Source organism: Fukomys damarensis, unplaced genomic scaffold, assembly GCF_012274545.1.
Source record: "Fukomys damarensis isolate Sample0158 unplaced genomic scaffold, DMR_v1.0_HiC HiC_scaffold_5, whole genome shotgun sequence".
Lineage (NCBI taxonomy): Eukaryota > Metazoa > Chordata > Mammalia > Rodentia > Bathyergidae > Fukomys > Fukomys damarensis.
The window spans coordinates 36,340,897-36,365,957 of NW_022900917.1; the positions used below are offsets into that span (position 1 = coordinate 36,340,897).

The 25,061-nt window shown below is 34.8% G+C and overlaps 1 protein-coding gene across 1 annotated transcript in view; it reads right to left on the bottom strand.

Annotated features, from left to right (window-relative positions):
* Hnf4g (hepatocyte nuclear factor 4 gamma) overlaps nt 1-25,061 on the bottom strand; it is a 131,447-nt gene that overhangs the window by 77,521 nt on the left and 28,865 nt on the right. Inside the window, exon 2 of the mRNA XM_010611262.3 lies at nt 3,324-3,382. The gene's annotated coding sequence lies outside the window, so the exon portion shown is untranslated. The remainder of the gene's footprint in view (nt 1-3,323; nt 3,383-25,061) is intronic.

Genomic DNA, 25,061 nt, shown 5'->3' on the forward strand with positions numbered 1-25,061 from the left:
ATATATATATATAAATATATATATATTCAAATAGTTTCCTTTTTAATATCAGAATATTTTTAATACTTAAAATTCTTGAAACAAGACTGGCAAATGCTCCCATTTCACTCCTACAAACTCCGCAAAAATCCAATCAAGTAAAATTGACAAGATGTTCATAGAAAAAGAATTTTGAAGAAGGCTAATTACTTCTAATGCTAAATACTCATTACTTCTACTTTAAGCACAAATAAATAAGTCAGATTAGCAACTACTACATTAACAAAAATATTTATTTGTTACCCAGCCTGGCCTGAACTTCTGAGCTCCAGTGATCCTTCCACCCCGTCTCTCAAGCACCTGGGATCACAGGTACGCACCATCACCCACATCCGACTAAACAAAACTTTTGTCTTCAAATAAAATCTACCTGTGAATAGCAGAAATAGTAATGTGTGGTGGGGGAGCGCTGGTTCCTCAAGGATGGTGTTCCTTCCTGAGGAAATGAGTCTTCTCCTCACCTTTCTCTACTTCCTGATTCACCTGGCCCTAGAGGGAATGACTGGACTCATGTGGTTGGAAATTTGGGAAGATGAAACAGAGTCATAGCTTCATGGAGCCCCTCTTTCTTTGGGACATAAGCTTTTTTCATAGAAATTCCCACAGTTATGTGAAAGAGAATGTCTACCATTTGCTTACTTTTTTGTTTGTTTTCTTGTGCTCGGATGGAACTCATAGCCTTGCACGTGCCAGGCAAGAGCTCTTCCACTAAAGCTACAGCCCTAATCCTAGCATCTAAACTCTCAGTAAGATACAACATGACAACCTACAGTTTATGCAGAAACAAAACAAAGACAAATTTTTAAAACTACGCTTGAATTATATTACCTCATCACAAATGCTAAGGACATAGCCAGGTAATTTTTTCAATAAGTTCAGCTTGTAAAGTGCAAAATGAAACATATACAATAGTGAATAATTGATAACAAGTCAAATACTCAAACTTAGAAGTTCAATTTGTATTACAAATTGAAAACTAGAAAAGAACATATAAATTGCTAGGTAGATATATGCAACGTCTATTTTAAATTCCTTCTCTATAATAAAAAATGTACTTCTGTGGTTTATTGTAAGTGAAATATAAGACTTGGAACTAAGCATTTTCTTCATGGTACTTTAAAATAAAAACAACAAATGAATAAATAAATAAACTCATGGAAGCTGTAGGTTTTGAGAACTCATCAATATAACTGATCCATGAGCCATTAGTGGGTCATAAAATAAGAAAGCTCAATAAAATAATCATAAATTCACATGTTTATTTAGTTCTGAGACTTAAATGATGAACCTTTGTACCTGGCCATGCCTAGAGACAGCGTCTCACTGAACATGCATGGACACACAAACACACATAAGGTCACACACATAAGGTTTTCTCTCTCTTAGTTGTGGTGTAAACTGACACATACATGTATTCACGGAACATCTATCATGCCTGCTGTCATATGCGTGCTTTAATAGAAAACAGAGAGGTATAATTTAGTTTAATTTTTTAATTAGTTATGTATTTTTATGTATCTTACTGTTTTGTTTTATTTTTAATTTTTTAAAAAATTCTTGACTTCTGAATTTCTTCTGAACATCAGGTCAACCTCATGCCGAAAAGAAAAGTTCAACTTAGGTGGACATATTTCAATCCTTTGTAATTAGATTTCAAGCTTTCTGAAAGTATTTCATCATTATTTAATTCATTTGAAATAAAATAAGGACATGAAATGCAATATTTTCATCCAATCTACAACTTTATTTCTAACTTTGTAATTAAACAAAATATGGAGGATAGTCAAAGTTTTAGACTTGGCCAGGGATTTAGCTCAGTGGTTAACCTACAAGCACAAGGGCCCAAGTTCAATCCCCAGTAAGAAAAAAAAAAGAGAGAAAAGTTTAGTTTTAGACTTTCTCAAATAACAATAATGACATAGAATGGTGGAGCAAGCTTGTAATGCCAGTACTTTAGGAGATTGAGGCAGAAGGATCCCAAGTCTGAGCCTAGCCCGAGCAATGTAGGAAGACCCTGACTCAAAAAGGGCTGAGGATGTAGCTCTGTGTAAAAGCCCTGGGTTCAAACACCATTACCAGAAAAAAAAATCATATAACAATATATTAAACAAATCAGGGTAAAGAATCTGTATTTTAGAAAGCAATGTATTTTTGCAGACTTAAAAATGCCAATGACAAAATATAGTTGGCTCATGTTACAACACTGATTAAATGTGCTGTTTCAGCCTGTCTTCAACTGAAATATTTGTCTATTAACTGTCTTTATTTGAGTTTCTTTTACTTACACCCAGTAGTTTTGCTATCCCTTGTCCTTTTAATCAGTAGATTTTAAGAGGAAAGGAATCTTCCTTTCAATCTAATCTCTTTAAGATTTTGATGCCTTTCTTTGATTCATTTCTAGTTTATGTCTAGAATCCCATATGGGCTATTCCTGGCAGACCCCAAAGAGTCTCACTTCCTCTCTACCTTACCCAAAACTTTCTTCCACTCACATTTTTTAGTTTCATTCAGTCCTACCTATGCCTAAGATACTGGTTTTCTCTACCAGTTGCCAAAAGTCAAAGCCATAATTTCTTTATCCTGAACAGATTTTTGTGTAGTTCTCTATCTGATCTCCCCAATTCCATTTCAATTTATCAATTACCCATGACTAATGAATTAAAAATTAGCTAAAATTTATACCAAATGTATACATAAGCATATTTCTGCATTTATGTTTTCTATCTGTGTTTCATATAAACCTCACCAATTTTCATGACATAATGACATTCTGGACTTTTATATATAAATCGCTGTCCACAGAATTTATTTCCTTGTCTGGGATGGAGAGCATCCTACAGTTTACACACTCTTATTTAGATTTTCTAAATATTCTCCCTTTTTCTAAACTAGTTCAATTATATATTTCATTTAGCCTTCACTCACTTAATTCAGAAGCAGTTTTTAGCTTCATCCTGGGAGTCAGGCAGTACTCTGTGTACTACGAATGCAATGATCATGAGTAGAGAAAACAAGTCCCTGTCTTCATGGAGTTTAAAGTGTCCTTTCCTCTAAAAGGAAAGCCATCTAAGCTCCTTTAAATGTACTTGTTATATTCAATTCATGGATTTATCCTGCTATTTTGCCATTTCCTCATTATGTTCACTCCATTCACACAGACTCTACTCTGCCTAAACAGAGGACTCTTTTTTATCTACATTTGCATTCTGTACCTTTACTTAATAAGGGAACCCATAGAATAAAGGCAAAAAAAAACTGTGCTCTAGTCTTAGCTTTCTACTTACCAGCTTCACAAGCTCAGGCAGGCAAGTCACTCAATTTCTCTGAAACTCAGTTCCTTCATCTGTAAAATTAGAACATGGGCTATGTGAGCAATTTTCAAATTCTACTGTGCAAAATTTTCAGTTTTCAGTGCAATTTCCAAAATATGGCAGGAAGGGGTCTTCTCTCAGAATGCCTCAAATGAAGCCTATATATATTTTTTGAAGGAAACAATTTTAATGTTAAACACTTTTTAAATTATTAAATCCCACAATTCTCCAGTCATGTTTCCCACCTTCACTGCCACCCAAATTGGAGATGGGAAGAAGAAAAGAAAGAAAAAAGAAAAGAGGCCGAGCAGGAAGAGAGGAACGGGGAGAATAGAATAGAAAATGCTTTTGGAGAACAATGCTACATATAAAGAACTATGCTTTCAGCAGCTCTGCAAGATAAGCATCACTCCCGTCTTACACAAAAGAAAATAAAACCCCAAAAGGTTAGATGACTTGCTTGAGGGCTATAATTACAAAGCAGTGAGTCCAAGGTCTGCTCTCCTTCCATTTTCCCAAACTGCCCTTCAAAGAAGCTAACCTTTCATTGCTCCCTTATTGTCCTGACTTAATCCTCACAACTTTGGGGGAACAAATTTTATCATTATTCATATTAAGAAGCCAAGGTTCAGAGGAATGAAATTTACCTCTCCAATGTCAAAGCATCAATAAGGCAAGGATGGAATTAAATACCTGAATTCATGTACTGTGCTGTTTCCACCACACCAAACTGCCTACTTTAAAAGAAAGAAAGAGAAATGAGGAAATGATGAGAGGGAAGGAGGCAAAAGTTATGAGACAGGTGGGAGAATTATAAGAGTCCACTGTTAATACTTCAGAGGGCTATTGGGTTAAATGAGATAATTTATTGGAAAGCACCTTGAAAATATGAAACACTATCAATATAAGGTGTTATTTATTAATTATGCAAATAGGGATCAATGACAATGACATTTTCTGTTTTTGCAAAATTCCATGGGGTAACTGAAAATATAAAACACTCTGTCAGGAATTAATTGCTTAGCCAGCCTACAGAAAGTAATATAAGAGGAGGACAACCTGACACTTTGAGGTTGTGATACAAGAGTATCAAGCTACATATACTTGCCTTCTGTTCATGATATACAGTCACTACAGGCAGTAGAATAATTCAAATTTTCAATTTTTCTTGGATTTCATCACAAACTCTATCAAAAGTGTGAAAGTCTGTATTTTAATATCCTTGCATGATGTGAAAAATAATAGTGTGCTCCACTACCTGAACTCTTAAAGCATTTTTTATTTTGATCGTCTCCCCATTATACTGAGAGACTGTCAGAATTTTATCAGGAATATCATCCAAACAAACATGAACATTATTAAGGTTTCAGCAGTGCTGTAAGTCACTGAATGTTATGAGTGATTAAAAGCTTTGCAGTTGTGACAAGGACCATAAGGAGATCAGACAAAGAAGTTACATATCTTTAAAAGAAGGATAAAAAGAAAAAATAGATTAGAATGAATTAACCCTTTGTATTTCTTTCCAGTGAAAAGGCTGCATCATTATTTGATCAAAATTTAAAGCCTTACGTGACTGGATTCTGTACAGTGAATAAATTCCAAAGGTTGAAAGAGTAGGGAACAAGATTAATATAGAATTATAATCATCACCTTGACACAGTACCAGGATTAAGAAAATTACATTTAATATAACAATATTCCCTGGTTTCAGTAAAACATTACCTATTTTGTAATTTCTATTGACTATAATTATACTTTCTAGGTTCACTAAATTATTTTGAATTTAGAAATATATTCCCATTTTACCCAATTCACAAATCTATTAATTAAAAGATTCCCTTTTGCCAGGCATTGCAAACAGGATGTAAACTGAGAAAACAATGCTCGTGCATGACCTAAAGTGGAAAAGAAATAGTTAAATTAACTTTTACAATAGAATATAATTGAATGATTATACACAGTTTATTATTGAATGAAATGATCTTACCTTCCAAATAAAAATACATAGTACCAAAATATTGACTATATTCTCATAAGCAAAGGAAAACTCATTACTACCGACATTTTCTTTTGTCTTAAGTATCATCTGAATTTTCAAATATCTTTTAATAGTTTTATAATCGAAAATAAAGAAGCAATGAAGTAACTTTTTTTTGGCACTAGGCAGCCATCCCAGGTTTCACACTTCCTAGACAGGCACTCTACGGCACTGAGCTACATCCCCGGTCTCTATGACCAGGAGAAATATATTTTTCTAGGGTTTGTTGTGCAAAACACCCCAAGAGAAGTCCACTGACTGGATGAGAGTCACAAAACGCCCAAAAGCAAAGGTTACAGTTGATCTGGGCTTTAGAAGATGAACTGAAATTTACAGGAGAAGACGACACTGGGCAACATCAAAGATAGTAAGGAGCAAACTATGCATGAGCATATCATGTAACGGAGTTGTGGGAAAGGAAGACAGAAGCTGGCGGCCCCCGAAGAGAGAAAACAATGGGCCACACTGGAAAAGGTTTTAGATGCCATCTAAAGATATTTGAATTTTATTCTGTCGTCAACAGAAAGCCAGAACTCAGCAGTCGAAGCCTCTAACCGTGAAGAGATTTGTAATGTTTAGTTAGAACCAACAGTCTATGTTCACTAACTATATGTAAGGATGGGAAAGACAAAATTAAAGGAGGATAGGGATGGGGATTTAGCTCAGTGGTTCGGCCCGCTGCCTGCCTCTGAAGCGCAAGGACGGGAGTTTGATCCCCGGTACCAAAAAAAAATAAAAATAAAATAAAGGAAGATAATTCAGGGAGACTTGATGATGAGAAGTTTAAGGGGCAACAGGTTTGGGGTAAACAGAGAATCAGTAAAATGACTGATGCATATTGAGAATCAGCTGCTTGTGGAATATCTAGGGGTCTGGCAGAAGAAAGACGATGGTCTTTTCCCTTCTGTTTTACACCACTATTATGATCAGGTAACTTACAATAAAGCATAAATAAGTGAATAAATAACCTCATTCATTTACCAGGTGAAACTCTTTTTTAAAAAAAGTTTGAGGAAGTTTCTGATTGTGGCAAAACAAACAAAAAACAATGTGAACCAAGAATATTCACACCTGTATTCACATACTTTCCTTCTAATATAGCTTGGATTATTGTTCCAATTATTCACTTCCTTGTGCTAGGATTATGTACCACACCCTGTGCTGTGTCACGTTATAGTACCTCCTGCCACGGGTGGACTCCACTTCCCCATGCCTCTACACTCGAAACTGCTCTGACAAAAGGAACGCTAGTGAATATGAGGTAATTACTTGCACGGGCTGGTTTGCCCTCTGCAGCAAATAAGATCGCCGGTGTTTCCACCTCAGACCTGAAACCCCATCCGAAGTCTGCAATATAACTTTGATCCCAAACAGCCTATTCCAAATCAACTGAATCAAAACATTGTGACTCTAAAAAATAAAACACAGTAAGACCCTGAAATGTTTCTTTTTTAAAATACAGCATTATTATAGCAACAGCTGACTGATATAATTTTTTCACAATAAAGTTTTTTTTTTTAATGACTGTGATTTTCCTATAAAGTCATGATCAACTCATCTTAAATTCCTTTCTAGATTATAGGAAGGTGATAAGGCTGCCGTATTAGGAAGAAACTATACAGAAATAAATTACACAGGGAAAAAAGTGAAAAGCAAGGATTGTCCAAATACCTGTTGCAATGAAATTCTTCAAATCAATTTTATATTCGTGAAAGTTCATAAAATGTACGGAAGCACAGTTCTTGAGAAATTCTTGTCATCTCTGCAGAACTTTAAATCTTGAAAAAAGGGCAAAGAACAAAGGATCCCTAGCAGGGGCAGTATTTATCTGATAGATTAGAAGCCAAAGAGAAAGACTCAAAAGAAATAGCCATAGTGATAGATAAATGATAGGAGAATCTATAGTATAATATAAAATTAAATGCAGGAAAGAGTACAAGAGAATTGAATATTAAAATGCTATTCCTCTTCAACTATCATTTCCCCTACAGCACCTAGCCAAAACACATAATTCACAACAGGAAAAGATATACTTATCATATATGTGGCTATCTATATATATATATGACATCATTTATGATAACAAAAGGAATTAACCTATAGCAGTGGTTCTTAAAATTAAATGTGACAACAAATCATCTAGATTCTAAACCATTTGCTACTAATGCTGATCCCACCAAGTCTACAGCAGTAAGAAAGATTTGCTGGCCTGGGTTGGGACTCAAAAGTTTTCTTTTTAAAATGCACAGCAATGTATCTGTTGAAACTGATCTGTGAATGACTTCTGGTGTGTAAAAGAAAAGAAAAAAAATGAAGATTGAAAGAAATTGTGATCTCAATGTGTTGCTTCCTTATACCCAACTTCAAGCCAGGCATAGTAATACATGCCTGTAATGCCAGCACTCTAGGATGCTGAGGCAGAAGGATTGGAAATTCAGGACCAACATGGACAACTTATTAGACAACTTAATGAATGGGCTGGGGATTTAGCTCAGTGCTTCCTCTGTCTGCCTCACAAGTGCAAGGACCTGAGTCCGATCCCTGGTACCAAAAAAAAAAAAAAGTAGGGACAATAGACAACTTAATTACTTAACAAGACCCTGTCTCAAAAAACTAAGTAAATAAAAGGGCTGAGGATAACATTCAATGAAGGCCCTGGATCTAATACCCAGTACTACCAAAAAAGTGAAAAAAAAAATTCAGAGAAGACCCAGTGCATGCTGGATATTAACAGGCTCCAGATGTGGCCATCCAGTAAAATGAAGCACAGCTGAAGGATGGTTGAGGGGAAGAATATTTTGGTAAAATGTGCGGCACATAGTAAGCACTCATACATTTCTTTTTTTTTTTTTTTTTTTCTTGTACTGGGGATTGAACTTGGGTCCTTCTGCTTGCAAGGCAGGCGCTGGAACCACTGATACATTTCTTGAATACACAAAAGCATGCTTTAGTAAAGAAACTGTCTTAGAGAAATATGTGAGTTTCTTGCAGAGCTGGAATTCATGTTAAGTCAAGAAAATAAGGAAGAACATTCTAGAAAAGGTCTATTTCAATGAAAATGTAGGGCAAGGCTGGTCCTGTTAAGCTGGAATGAGTGAGATATGAAATGTACCTGCCTGAAGTAGAAGGAAATAGAGAATCCTGAGTTGGGCACAGGACCCTGCCCAGCTGCACTGGAAAGGAAGGTGGAGCTATCTTCATCTGCAGTGCTAAGTTCAGCTATGAATGACCATCTCAGCCAATAGTAGTCATGCTTGATAAACGTTTATAAAGATATACATTGTTTATAAAGATATACAAGAAGAATATGGCATATACTAAAATAAGTGCGTGAGTAATATGAGAGTCCATATGCACAAAATATAGAAAATTTCCCGTATAAATATATAGCTCTATCTGCCACTCTGAAATTCTTCACAGGCAATGTACAAAGAAAGATGTGAATACACCTAAATTAACTTATGTTCTAATATAAATATATAATTAACAGTATAAATACAAAAATTCCTGTATCTATAAAATAAACAGGACCTAAAGAAGCAAACACTGTCTCATACGCATGCACACCTAGCATTTGAGCTTGGTCAGTGGAAGAAAAACTACATTTCTTCCTACACACACACACACACACACACACACACACACACACACACTGCAAGAAAAAAATTCCAACAACGTCAAGCAGAATCAAAGAGAGCAAGAGTATGTTCACAGAAAGAATGTCACTCAAGGTAAAGTTCATCCAACTGGTTCAGCACAATAAATTGAATGAATAAGGTAAATCCAATAAAACTGGGTTGATTATTAGGATAGCATACATAATTTGAGAAAAAAACTCAGAAAAATGTTGAACAAAAAAGCAGTTATCATTAACAACAAAAGGAAATTAAGAGAGAATGAAATAACAATGTATTTTTAAAAATTGGTAGTTGTTATACAGAAAAACTGTAAATAGAAGCAAACTTTAAGCTGATCAAAAGCAAGGCATAGAAGAAAAGAAAAGTTGAGGAAATAAGTGTGACTTAGAGCTGGGGATTTAGCTCAGTGGTTCCACCACCTGCCTTGCAAGCACAAGGACCAGAGTTTGATCCTCAGTACCAAAAAAAAAAAGGTGTGACTTAGAAAGTGAAGCATATAGATACTGTTGTTTAAAGAAATAAACTTCTACTACATTACTTTAAATTTTAAAAGTAATCAATGGAAGAACGAAACTTAAAATACAAATGCCAAATATTGAAAGGTGGGGCAAGGAAAGGGGTAGATAAGTAAAACAGAGCATCAAGTTTCACCTCAGGAATCAGTGACGTTATTTCTAAGTGTCCAAGCATGTGATTGAGAATTATACAAGGTAACAGTTGCCTGGGAGAGGGATCCCAGGGAAGAAGCACAATACAGAGATGGTTCTTTATGTCACAGCTTTCTGTAAAGTGAGTCTGATTTTTTTCAATGACTTTTAAAAAGCTGATGCAAGAGTCAGTTTTTTGTAAAATGACTAGTTATTAAAACAACTGAGATATGGAACTGGCCTAGATGCCCATCAATAGACGAGTAAGAAAATGCAGTATATATGCAAAGTGGAGCATGATTCAGCCACAAGAACAAAATTGTGCCATCTGCAAGAAAATGGATGGCCATGGAAACCATCGCACTGTGCAAAGCAAGCCAAGCTGAGAAAGACAAATACCACAGGTTCTCCCTAAAATTTAGACTCTAAAAAAAAAAGTAAAAGGTAAACTATTATTAGATAAGACGAGAATAAGAGAGAGGAGGAGGGTATGTAAATGCAGGCAATGGATATAGAAAAATATAAACCCTAAAACCATCCCCCAAAGGGTGACACTAAGGGAGAGAGCAGGCGAGGGCATTATAGGGATAATGAAAATGATCGAAGTCTGTTATGTGAGTGGACAGCATCTGTCAAAACAAAATCCATTCATCTGTGTGAACAATGAAAAAAGAGGACATTTTTAAAATTTCAGTCATACAATAAAATGACTAGTAGTACACTAATGCTAGCAAAACAATACAGTTGTGTTTTTAAAAATAATTACTTAAAATGGAATGTGAAAAAAATTCATCAGGCTAATAGATTAATTCAATTGCCTGAATTCAAGCAGTACTATAGGAAAAGAGTAAACAAAGCAGGCATTGAATAACATCAGAGGAGGGAAAATAGAAAATAGTATGCGGAAGAATACTGTTATATAAAAATGGGGCCAAGCATTTGGCTCAGTGGTTCTGCTGCCTCCCTCACAAATGCACTGTTCCAAGTTCAATCCCTGGTACAAAAAAATCCTGAGCCAGCACATCTATAACCTAAGCAATCAAGGCCCAGAGCAGTCTGGGCAATTTAGCAACTCAGGAAGACCCTGTCTAATGATAACAAATGTTGGAATGTAGGCTTGTTTATTTGAAAGACAAAGAAAGGGATGGAAAAATGGAGAAAGATTCAGGAAATAGAAAAAGGCAAGGAAGGGTCAAAGGGCCTGGATTTAGCTCAGTGGTTCCGCCGCCTGCCTTGCAAGAGCAAAGACCTGAGTTCAATCCCCGGTACCAAAATAGAAAAAGAAAAAGGCAAGGAAAAGTGTTCTTTCCTAGAGACCCCAGAGGAATGCAGCCCTGCTGACACCTTGATTTTAGCCCAAAGAGCCCTCCCCGCTTGGACTCTAACCTCCATAACTATAATATAAAAAATTGTGTGGTTTCAAAGCACACTCAGTTTGTGATAATGTGTTTCAGCAGATATAGGAAACTAATACAAAATCGATTTCAGAAGTGGAAGAACCCAAGCTTAAATCTTATTTCTGCTCTGTGATGTGGAGCAAAATTCTTAACTTCTATGATTGTTTCTTTATCTGCAAGCTTCAAATCATAAACACATCTACCATACATATGTGGTGATCATTAAACTGCACTCAGAAATCATTAAAAGGTAGATATTATTATAAAGTACTAATTATAGAAAAAAAAATTGGTAAGAAATAAAGGAAAAGGATTATTTTTTGCTCCCAAACCCACAAAGTTAGTTAGCTCATGATTCTTCCTAACATATTGGCTACAAGTTGAAATATGAAGTGGGTAACTGTTCCAATATTGAAACCACTTCATGATTTAGCTCATTCACTCCTCTCCTTTAATATCTAGCCTCTTTGGGGAAGAAGCAATATCCTTGACTGACTATAAATTTATGAGTGTAGTTGCTTTTATGGCTGTGAATGTAATAGAACCTAAGTAAATACTGATAAGTTCTCTATTCTTCTGAGAAGTTTCCACCCACATAATATTGTCCTATCATTGGAAATCCCCACAGTTTCAGTAAGAGTGAAGGCAAGAACTCTTTTATATATAACACTTGTCAATTAGAATCAGAACAGCATTCATCATTTTAGTTGGAAAGGCTATGGGATTTTTTAAAAATCCCACTTGATGTATGAATAATGGAATTTTACCCTTATTGTCTTTTGAGTACCTTCAGCTGGTTTGAGACGTTAACATTGGCTTTTACATTTTTTTTCAAGCTTTGCTATGGCTTTTATCTAATAGAGTAAATGATAAAGTGAATTAAAAGAAATAAGTATTTTCATGTCACTAGAAATGAATAAACTCAAAATAGAACTAACTTTGTATCTCTTTGCAGTGCAGGGATAGCTACTATCTTCATTCATTAGGCATACAGAGAACAAGTACTAATGCTTACAAACCGCCTTGCTACTAGTCATTGTTAGGAACTCTGTACACCCGGTATTGAAAGTTTTTTTTTTCCTTCAAAAGCTATTTGTTAACATAAGCTTGCTATATACAGGATCACATGAACATGAGTTACACATAATCACATAGCTTTCTACTTACGTGATCATATGAGCATACAGTAGCATGAGTTAAATAGTATCTATGAGGCCTCAAAATGAGGCAAATTCTTGTGGAAAGCCATGATCACTCTAAAAACTATAAGACTAGGAGAAATGATGATTTATTGTGCAACTGTCCTTCACAGCATATGGTTTTCTGTGTGTGTGTGTGTCAGTATGTGAATTATTTTTAGACACAATCTATGCTATTTGAAAAACGTTTTGGACATGGAGCCAACAGGGAGGTTTCCTAGATGGCTACCATTGTGCTATTATGGGACCATTAGTGTCTGGGTCACAGCAAGACAATGGTGGGAGGTATGGATAAATATGTGTATGATCAAATGCCAGTGGAAACAGATATTTCCAAAATGAAAACACACAAACACACACACACACACACAGTTCCTGCATTTCACATGAAAACCTAGCAGAACTGACTCCTATATTCTAACAAGGCCAAAGGACACAGATCATTTGTAAACACCACTCACAAGCTGCATATGAAACCAAGGCTAAAATAAGTCTTTTATTTTCTAGAATCCTTTCATCCAGCATATCAATTACCCTACTGCTTTCCTGATCATATTTTATATACTTGTTTAGCACAGAGAAGCTAGACAATTTTTCTACATCATGAGAGAAATGCAGGTATACATTTAAAGTTCTGCATGCATTCTTGCAGTGATCTTTCCTCTCTAAGAACCCATGTCGCTTGGTGAATATCATACTGAATGGGATGCAGTCATATGGCTTTGGGACCTGTTTTGTCATTATTTAGCCCGCACTTTATTCAAATTGATATGTGTGTTACTTACGTAGTAGAAAGTTCTTTCCTATAGAATAAGAATCAAATCTCTATAAAATTCTACTTAGCCTCGAAGTGTGAAATAAGATTTTTTTTTCACTATGTGGAAAGAGTGTAAGCACAACTGTATGTGAATGAATACCAAGTGAGGAAAAATGTTTTAGTGCCTAAGATTATATATATTTTTTTAATTTGGTATGGGGAAATCAAACCCCCGGGTTTGCTTACATATTCGATTATACTGGCATATTTTTCTTTTTTTTGAGACAGAGTCTCACTAGTCCCCTAAGTAGCCTGAAACATGCTCTTTAAAAATTTGTGTAATATTACGTGTTTGCAGTACATAATCATTACGTTTACCATGAGGAGTTTGGACATGCACATAACATCTCAATGCTTTTCTTTTTCTTTTGTCCCCTTGCCCTCCCATCCATCCCTTCTCCATGCAACTCTTATTTCCTTTCCATTTGGAGAAGCTTTATTTCCATTTTTTCTTTGATTCTCTTTTTAAAATCCTCTTTCCCTTCATTCCCTCCCTCCTCTCTCCATCTCTTATTCCCATTGTCTCCCTACTTCCTATTATCTGTTATTTTGCTCTCTAGTAGTACTTCAGGTTTCTCATAGAAATCATTAAATGTGATATTTAAACTTATGTGTCTGATCTTCCTGCCTTAAACCCACTGAATAGTGGAGATTACAGGCCTGCACCACCCCACCAGGCTTAATGTTGTATTTTTAATGCTTTTATTATTTTTTCAATTACAAGAGCTTATTTCATAATCTTTGCCGTTAGAGACAAAGAACAGGATTATCCCTTTAAAAAGCACATACTTACAGAAAAATCAAAATGTTTTCCTTAATATTATGCCCATTAGATAGTAGTTAAGATATAAAGAAGAAAATTATTAGAAAAATACAATAATACAAGAAGGATTATTATTATTCTCTTTAGTTTTCACTTTCTATTTAGAAAACACATGACACGGAAATTGTACCTTAACTTTGACCCAGTTACAGCGGTGAAGCAATATGAACTCTGCCCCTGAACACCAACCTGGAAGTAGGTGTTATTGCTTCTTCCCACCAGCGTGTCAGTTCAGTTTGGTAAGTGCACCACGTGAACCAAGCATTTAAGAAGCAAGGAATTAAGAAAACACAATTCTTGTCTCCCAGAAGCTTATACTACAGAGGAGACTGTTTTTGGAATGGTCAAAGTCAGAAAGGTTTTCTTCATTTGTTCTTTTCGTTGGAAGGGAAATTGTGGAAATTTCACCCCTGCTCCTTTGTGAAAACAAAGCACTTTAAAAACCCTCTGAGTATCTTTTTGCTATTTTTTTTTCCTCTTTTTGACAACAATCTCCATGAAGAGTAAAGCTCAAATCCTCAGATATGAACAAACAACAATAAAAATATTTGAAAGGTGTCCTAAGGCCTGACATATAATAAATCTCAAGAAGATAATTATGGGAATATTGCAAACATTTGCTGATTTAGGTACCTGACATATTATTTTTTTAAAGTCCCTTTTCTTTTTCAATGAAAGCACAAACCTCTAAAAATGTGGCCTGAGACCACTTTAAATAAGTTTATTTTTATTCTTGGTAGTTACCTAATGCATTTGAGATTGATCTTCTATTATTCCCTAGATTTCTTCAGGAATAACATAAATATGTTGAATTTTGAATGATTCAATTAACATTTTATGTACGGAACATGATTTCAGATATGTAGAAAATGAGACCTCTAGATAAATGCTGGACAGGTTTACAACATTCTGTGGATTTCTGAGCAAAAAATCCCCAACTAAGCTCAGATAAGCAGTTCACTTTATGACTCTCATAATGACTTGACAATTATTCATGGTGTGTAACTAGTTTTTATATAGAACATGCAATTCAGTAGAATTATTACTTTATTCAATTCAGGCCTTTATGTTTTGATTTAGTTTGATTTTTCTGTTTGTATGACTTGTTTTGTTTTGCTTTTTAGAAAAAAGATGGGATCAAATCAGTCTTCATACAGAACTATGGAAAATGCTGCAACTGCTGGTTTTTAAAATAGCAAAAGTAACTTATAGAAGAAACTACATTCATAGTACATTTTGTTTGTTTGTTTCAATCATTTTATCATTCTGTTGGAAAATAGGCTTTTTAAAAAAATACTTTCATGAGTTGTTTTAGAGCTATTTTACTACATTAGTAATATGCACATGTCTGCAAAATAAACTAAACTCAGAAGGATGAATGTTAGCAGCAGATAAAGTTTTTAAAATTACTTGAACATTTTATTTTGCTTTACTTTAACTTGAATTATTCAGAAAGTCACAGTTCTCTATTACCATGCCTTCTAAAGACACTAGGTTGTAGCAATTGATTTAATTGTTCTCTGGAGCACATATAACATGTACATTACTCTCGATATTGATTATCATTGTTGGGTATGTGTATAACTAAAGGTAAGAACATTTAGGAACCTTCAATTATTAATCACTTCCTGTCTAAAACAATGTAATTACAAACAAATTGTATAACTTCTCCTCAGTTGCAACATATCAATGTGGAATATAGTACTGTTTTTTAAAAAGCTTCACAAGTTTTATGTTTCAACACTACATTCTGTGTTCTCAAAAAGAATGCGGCACTTTGGTATTCATTTCTTAGCAAGCCGGTACAAAATCCTAGCATCTTATCATTTTGAGGGATGATAAACTTAATTTTAAAGATGTTATTTGTTCAGGATTTAGTGGCATATATATACTCGCAAGGAACATTTTATTTACACAAAATGGGTGGGTGCAGGAGCAATAGGGACAGAGTGAAGTAAGATCTGTATCTCAGTTTTCATGTATGAATGGCAACCATTCCCTCCAAATTGCTAATACTCATAGTGTATACATGCACTCACACGTCTCCAGGTACTTCAATTTTTAATAGCTCCATTTTCCTACATACATCTCTTCATTCAGTCAGTTGAGAGATATATTTAACGATGCTATAGACCTGGTACTCTTCTCAGCACTGGAGACAGTCCCTGTGCACATGGATCTCACACTCAACATCGAGGAGGGGACTACAAAAGTAATTAAATTTATATATCGAAATGCCAGGGGATACGAAGAGAAATGAAAAAAAAAAAAAAAGGAAGCAAGGTGAGGCCATGGCATGATTGGGGCTATTTTTGACAGATTGATTAGAAAGTACCTCCCTAAAACTGACATTTAATAAGAGGCCTGCAAATATCTGAGAAGAGAGCTTCTGCAGAGAGAGCAGTCAGTACAATACTGAGGCAAGGACAACCTCTGGGTCTTCTGGAAACTTCAGGTAGGACAATATGAATGGACAGCAACAGGGAAAGCAGCTAGAGATGAGGTAGGACAGTAACAAGTGGCCACTGTGTTGCTTGCTAGTAGTAAATACCTGTCACTTGCATCATTGATAAGGTTAATAAGAATCAAATGTGTTGAGTTCTTATGAAATACTAGGAAATGCACTAACTGGTTTATGGGTATCTTATTAAACTTTCAGTACTATTTATCTTAGTCATTCCAGCTGCTATAACAAAATACTATTGGCTGTGTGACTTAAACAACATAACATTTATTTCTCTTGATTCCAAAAGCTAGGAAGTAAGATCAAGGTACTGGCAGGTTTGGGCTGCAGCAGAGGATCTTTACATAGTTTGAAGATATTGTGCTTTCACTGAGTCTTCAAATGGTCTTTTTCTAGTTGTGGTGGTGGTGGTGGTGGTGGGTGTGTGTGTGTGTGTGTGTGTGTGTGTGTGTGTGTGTGTGTGTGTTGAGGGAAGCAAGAGAGAGAGAGAGAAAGAGAGGGACAGGAATCTTCCTATTCTATTTCTTTTTTTATAAGGTCACTATGTCTTTAGGGCCCTATAATAATTTAATCCTTCTTTCCTTCTGAAGACTTTATTTCCAAACCCCATTAAATTGGAAATTAGGGTTTCAACATAGACATTGGAGGAGAAACACATTAAACCCTTAACATCAACTCCATTTGACATATAATATATACAGTATTTTCTCATTTTATGAAACCAAGCAAAACATATAAAGATTAGAGATACAAAGCAACTTGCCCACAATGAAAGCTGACTTGGACCTAATCCCAGGAAGACTGAATTATTTTTATTCTCCTTCTCACCAGAAACAACAGTGATATAAACCAACAGTCCTGAAACAGGAATCTGAATACAGATATTAGAAGAACTGGGTGTAGGGAATAAAATGTTGACATTGAGAAGGCCTAAGGATACTGCCACTGTGTGGGGTGATGTTGAAACCCTACTTTATCTCTTAAAATTAAACTTATATAATCACTTATTTCTCCATCAATTTGTTCTAACTATAAATATTGAAGGCTTCTTATAAACCAGGCAACCAGAATTAGTGACAATAGGGCGTGCCTTCAAAAGTCCCTCGCTGAAAGGAAGAAGCAAGAAGATACATTGTCCCTATAGTGTTCTTATTTTCACTATCCGTGGGTGAAGTGCACAGGCTTTCAGGATTGGCTGGATGGAACGGTCACTCAAACACTTAATAATTGCATGCCTAAGTCTTATTTTAATTATTTTCCAGTACTAGAAATTGAACTCAGGCCTTTTACATTAAGATACAGCTCCAGCCCTCTTTTTTCATTTTGATACAGGGTCTTGAACTTGTTATCCTCCTGCCTCAGCTTCATTGCTGGCATTATAGGCATGCGCCACCATGCCTGGCTTATGCCTAAGTCTTTAAACTCTTTAAAACTAAAATATTCATTTAGAAAGTAACATCAATAAATGTACCCAACACTTGGGATTGTGTTAGGGATAAAGAAAATAAAATATATTAATTGCTTATCATGGTGTTGGTAGACATATATTGATATTACAAGGATCATTTGTAATTGTAAATGTTATTGCTACAGTCCCTGATAATGGAATAATCCTAACACTGGGTATTTATTATTGTTCTTTGGAAATATTTATATCATTTTTATAAAATTATAAAGTTATTTGGTCTTAACTTGATACCTTTCCATCTGAGTGAAGCCATGTACCTAAGTGTTCGTGTGATTCATGTGATCAAACATGATGTTTGACAGTTATGTACGTGGGTCTTCAGATATTGTGCATGATTTCCTACATGTTCTCCCCTTCCTGAAAGCTGGACTATGTCTGTGGCTATGATCAAACCAACAGAACAACAAAATTTCAGACAACAAAAGTCATAAGCCTACAAGACTGCCTGCTTATCTACAAAGTTTTATTATAAAAAGAACAAACCTGACTTGAGCGTGGCAGTGCATACTTGTAATCTCAGCTCTTGGAAGGGTCAGTGAAGCAGGACTATCGCAAGTTCAAGGCCACACTGAGCTATATAGTAAGCCAATATCAAAAGAAAGAAAGAGGGGGAAGGGGGAAGAAGAAGAGGGAGAAAGGGAAGGCAGAGGAGAAAGGAAACAAGAAAGAAAGGGAGAAAGGCAGGGAGGGAAGAAGGGCTAGCAAGCTGAAACCATCTTACTCTGTGTTGGTCAGGATGGAGTTTCAACTTGACTGGCTTTGGAATCTGTTCCAGCCATTGGAAGAACATGCTTCTAGGTTTGTCTGGCTGGGTCAGGGAGATGTTGTCTTGGGTGTATGGCTGGTCCCCCCACTGCTTCTGCTGATGCATTCTTCTCTTCCTCGTCCTCTGTTTCCCTGCACAATGAACTAAGCACTTTGCTTGGCTAAGCCCTTCCAGCATGATGTGCCAGCTGACCACAGAATGAAATTGTGAGCCAAATTAAACATCTCCTTTAAGTTGTCGGGGTCAGGTATTGTGTCCAGCAATGATAAAGCTGACTGATAAAGCTTTGATTTTAAACTCTAATCCAAAGTTATAGTGATCAAAACAGTATGATGTGAGCATAACAAAAACAGACACATACAAGAAAGAAACAGAATAGAGTCTAGATATAAAACCATTCATTTCTGGTTAGTTGATTTCTGACAAAGATGCCAGGAACATATAATAGGGAAAATACAGTTTCTTCAATAAACAGTCCTGGAAAAGACAGTTATTGACATATAAAAGAATGAAATTATACCCTTATCTTATACCATATACAAAAATCAACTCAACATAGGATAAAGACTTAAAAATAAGACCAAAACTATATGACTACTATAAGTACACAGGGAAAACTCTATGCCATTGATCTGGGAAATGATTTTTCTAAAATGACTCCAAATACACAGGCAATAAAAGGCAAAGATAGACAAATGAGATGACATGAAACTAAAAAGATTCTATACATTAAAGGAAATAACCAAGTAAAAAGACAACTTACATCGGCCAGGGATTTAGCTCAGTGGTTCTGCTGCTTATTTCCCTAATACAAGGATCGGAGCTCAATCCCCAGTACAAAAAAAAAAAAAAAAAAAAAAAAGACAACTTACAGAAGAGAGAACATGTTTTTAAACTGTACATTTGTTAAGGAACGATAGACGATAGAAAAATGGTATAAGAAAAGTAAACATCTCAACTGTAAGAAAACAAATAACTTGACTTTAAAATGAACAAAGAATGGGCTGGGGACTTAGCTCAGTGGTTCTGCCTCCTGTCACGTAAGCTCAAGGTCCCAAATTCAATCCCCAGTATAAAAAAAAAAAAAAATTAACAAAGTATTTGAATAATCATTTGTCAAAAGGAGACATGTAAGTGGTTAGAAAAGGTATGAAAAAAATGTTCAGCATCACTAACCATTACAGAAATACAAATTATAATTTCAATATAATATCACCTCATGCCTGTCAGAATGGCTATTATCAAGAAGAGGGATGTGCAGAGAACAGAAACCCCTGCACACTATGATGGGAAGGTAAATTAGTTAGCTACTATAGAAAACATTGTGGAAAATCCTCAAAAATAGAACTGCCATACAATGCAACAATCCTCCTTCTGGATATATATATTCAAAATTCACAGTAACTGAAATCAGTACAATGAAGTGATAAACACACTCCAGTCACTACTGCATGATTATTCACAATGTCCAGGTATGGAATCAACCTAAATATCTGCCAACCAATAAATAGACAAAGAGTAGGAGGTGCACATATATACAATGGAATGATATTCATCCTTAGCAAAAAGAGAAATCCCATTATTTAGAACAATGTGGCGGAACCCAAAGAACATTATCTTCAGTGAAATAACCCAGTCACAGAGAGGCAAGTACCACAATATGTCTCTTTTATGTAAAGTCAAACTTGTAGAAACAAAGTTAAATGATGGTTATCAGAGGTGAGGATTTGGGGGGACTATAGAGATGTTAGCCATAGAACAGAAAATTGCAGTTAGACGGGAGAAATAAGTTCAAAATCTCTAGTATATCATGACTGCAGTTAAACAAATGTGATGTGTACTTCAAAACTGATGACAGAGATTTTATCAAAAAAGTATAAGATAATGAATACATATGTTAAATGGCTTATATAGCCATTCCACATTGTAGACATATGCAAAAACACCATGTTGTATACTATAAATATATATGATTTTTGCTTGTCAATTAAAATAAAATTTTAATTGGAAAGTAGCCATGTCCATTTTTCTACAGCTGCTTTCATTCTACATTAAGAGTTGAACAATTGCAACAGAAATCCTGCAATGGTTCCCAGACCCTAATGCTTACTAACTGACGCTATACAGAAAAAAAAATATATATATATTGCCAATTACTGTCCTAAGAAATGGTAAAATAGGGCTGGGGATTTAGTAGAGTGGTTCTGCCTCCTACCTTGCAAGCACAAGGTCCTGAGTGATCCCCAGTACTACTCCAAAAAAGAAAACAAAAACATAGAAAGAACTTGAGCTCCTGAGTGGTCTGTGAAAAAAAATGTGATCCCATCTATACTAGAGATGTGGAGGTATCTGACAAGAAATTAACTATTTTATTTAAATACCTCATTCAGGCTGTTGGGGACACCAGTTTAATCCAGAATAATACAAGAAAGCTGATGGGCCAGGGATTTAGCTCAGTGGTTCTGCCACCTGCCTCACAAGCACAAGACCCTGATTTCGAACCCCGGTACCAAAAAAAAAAAAACTGAGTTTTTATGCTCTTTGAATTTGTCATTTTCAGCAAGGTTGGAAAATCTTGTTTTTCTTACTTTATCAAGTCTTTTGTTTGTTAAGGATTTAAACCTATGTAAGTAATATTCATGGGAAATAATGTTCACAGGTTGTTGTTTGATTTGTATACTTGTGATTTATTCCTATATAGTTTAAAAACATCTTTCCTCAACTCTATTATTAATTCCTCATAATTTTTGCATTGATCCTATATATGTTGGGAAAGTTTTCCATATCCTAAACCAGGTTGTTTTCCTTTTATTTTAATCTTCATTACATTTTATTAATAATTTTGTCTTAAATGAATTTTCCAAACAGTATCCAGCAGCACTTTTTGCAAAGTTTCTCCTTATGTGTATGTGTATTATAATAACATTTTAACATATGGATTTGACAAAAGCACAAACATTCAGATCAAGCAGTAATAAAGAAGAATCGACTGTAGCTTATTTCTGCTATCTTTCATGATTCTCTGGTCATGGTCATTTGAACATTAGTTGTACAATGGGACTGGACATCTCGCTGAATATGGGCATTTCACTATAACTTCTAACCCAGAAATTCTTAAAAATCAGATTTTATCTCATCATGATCAAATGCCTATGCTGAACCTCACTATAATATAGCAGCTTCGTATTTTTTGTGGATTTTAGAAAACACTTATGGATATACACTTTTAAATTTTGTTGTATCATTTTTCATTCAAATCAGGTCAAATATATTTGTACATTTATATGAACTCACAGCTTTATAATTCTAAATCTCCCCAGGTAGAAATCTGTTTATTTAAGTTGTTGTTGTAGTTGTTGCTATTGGTGTTGTTGTTTTGAGATAGAGTCTTACTCTAGTTCAGGCTGCCCTTGGACTCACTATATAGCTCAAACTGGCCTCAAATTTATGGTGATCCTCCAGCCTCAGCCTCTGTGGAATTGTAGGCATGCATCACCACACCCAGCCTATTCAAGTATTTTTATAATTCTTTTTTAAATTTGATTTTTTAGTCTTGTATATTTATAATTTAATAATTTTATTATGAAACACATGATGTGGCTAAAACTGTAATACACTATCTTTTCAATTTAACAATAATATTGAAATAACCCAGGCATGGTGGAGCATGCCTGTAATCCCAGCACTTGGGAGGCTGAGGCAGGAGGATCGATGTGAGTTTGAGACCAGCCAGAGCAGTCTGAACCATAGTGAGACCCTGTCTCAAAAAAAAAAAAGAAAAATTGAAACAAATATCTATATTCTGTGTATGCAATTTATGAAATAGGAACAATAATTTTGAAAGGCCCTGGATATATTCCCTTAGGCAAATCATCACTCCTGGATTTAATTACTATCTTATGATAATAACTCCTTACGTTTCTTTTAGTTTTATTTACATCTATATTTTACTTATTTCACTTGTGTCATTAAATATTACTGCAATATACTTTGACTTGACTTTCTTATTGAATATTGTGTTTGTGAGCTTGATCTATGTTGGCATATAGAGGGACACTTTATTTCTTCTGATTTATAGTAAATTATCACATGAATAGACAAAAACAGACTGTCTATCCATTCTACTACCAATGTACATTTGGGATAGTTCCAAGTTTTGCTTTTATAAATAGTGCTGCTGCAAGTATTTGGGTGCATATTTTAGGTGCACATAGCAGCATAAGTCATTTTGGGAAGTATTATAAGTATATCATGGATTAAATATAAAATCAGAGAGGAAGCATTTAAAAGCTTTACCAGTAATTTTGCTTTGCTTCAATGTCCAACTACAGAAACCATTAGCTCTATCATTTGAAAGGCCTTCACTGGTGTGATGGTGTAAAATCATGCGGGAAGCCACAACATGACAAAAACTAGTCTCATGATTTATATATAAATTGTGCCTATAGTTAATTGGATAATAGTGTGCACTTAAAACTTGTTATAGGGTAGAACTCATGGTAAGTTTCTTACCACAATAAAAATATTTAAAAGCCAGAAAACACAGTATACATGTGTACTAAGATCATGTGGTATTTTTAAGATTATATTTTCAACTGCAATCCAAAAACCAAATAAAATGTGAGTCATTTATATTTTTATAAATCTACATAGTTGTTTTCCCATTGGAATAAAATTCTATATACAGTATGGTGATTATATTTAATGAAAATGTATTGCTTTGAAAAATGAAAAGAATGTTAAGTGTTATCTCCATAAAATAATATCATGAGATAATATATTCATCTACAAGGTATACATACTTCAAAACATCATGTTGTACTTAACAAATACATATAACTTTGCTTATATATATAGTTTTTTGTAACTAAGCCTACTTTTAAATTTATAATTTTAATTGATTAACTAAATTCAGAAAATAAAATCTGTATTCTTTTAATGCCTCATTTATTGATAGTTATATAAACTTAACTATTTTATGGGTTTGGTTGTTTGTGCATATAGACATACCTTTTCAGCTGTAGTAGTTGTAATGAAAAAGAATAACTTCAAATAAATGAAAACCTTGTATCCATTAAGTTTTATGATGAATACTCTCTCATATTTTTTAGTTAGTATTTTTAGCAATAATTATTGACAAGGTATGAAACTAGGAATGTTCAATATTTTCTTTTAAACATTAAAACCTCAGAAACTTTTTAAAAAGTATTCTGTATTGCTAAGACTAAAAAGCTCAAAGAGAATTCTGAGAGACTGGTGAAAGCCTGAACCAAAAGAAGATGCTTAGAACTGACGGTAATATCTGCAGTAAATCACACTTTTCAATAGCAACACAGCTCATTACTTCATAGCAATTAAATATAAAGAGAGGACAAATGATGCTAGAGACTTGATAAAGGAAATGTATGACTAACTCAGCAACTCTTTTAACATATGTGTAAACTGCATATATTGGTGTTATAAAGAAATAATTTCTCAACTTTATTGATAACAAACACAACCAGTTAAGCATTTGCAAACTTTTATGGGCTACACTGACAAAACTATGGTTGGGACTTTAAGTTTCCTAGCAAGCATGTTCCGATGGCACAGCTGCATGACAAGCAAACACTCTGGAAGAGTGATCCAAATGAGGAAGAGCTCACATAAAATAAACCAACATTCCAATTTATCCACTGAGAATGCCTTGCCATGGAAAACAAAAAATGTCAGTGATGTAGTAAAAACTGGAATATTTAAAGAATATCATTCTACATCAAAGATTACATTCCTTATGAGTTGGCATGTAAGCTTGTTATTTTTAAAAAGATCCCTATTTCATGTGGAGACACAATTTTTGATAAAAGAAAATTTTCTATAGAGATTGTTGGATCTAGGCAATCATAGCCATGAATTATGAATATCTTCATCATTTATTAAATCATTATGATACCAATTATGTAAAGATTCAGTTGATACTTCCAGACTTTCTTGTCTTTATCTTTGGAATAGGTAATGCTCTTATTACCATTTTGCGATGTCAGATTTTTAAAAATGAGTCAGATGTGACGGCCCACACCTGTAACCCTAGAATTCTGGAAGGCTGAGGCAAAAAGATATCAAGTTTGAACCCAACCAGGGAAACTTAGAGATTTAGCAAGATCCTTTCTCAAAACAAAGAACAAAACAAAAGGGCCAAGAATGCAGCTCCATGTGAAATCTATTGGCTCAATCCCCAGTACACACATACACCCAAAAAGAGAAGCTTTAAAAGTGCTATGAGTGAAGAAAACCTTGTACATGGCAAAAGATTATCACTGAGTTTTAAGAGTTTGAATGAGTGCTTCAGATTTAGTTGTCATCAAAAAATAGACCTGCTAGCCAGGTGTGGTGGCGCACGTCTGTAATCCCAGCACTTGGGGGGCTGAGGCAAGAGGATCGCTGTGAGTTCGAGACCAGCCTGGGCTACATAGTG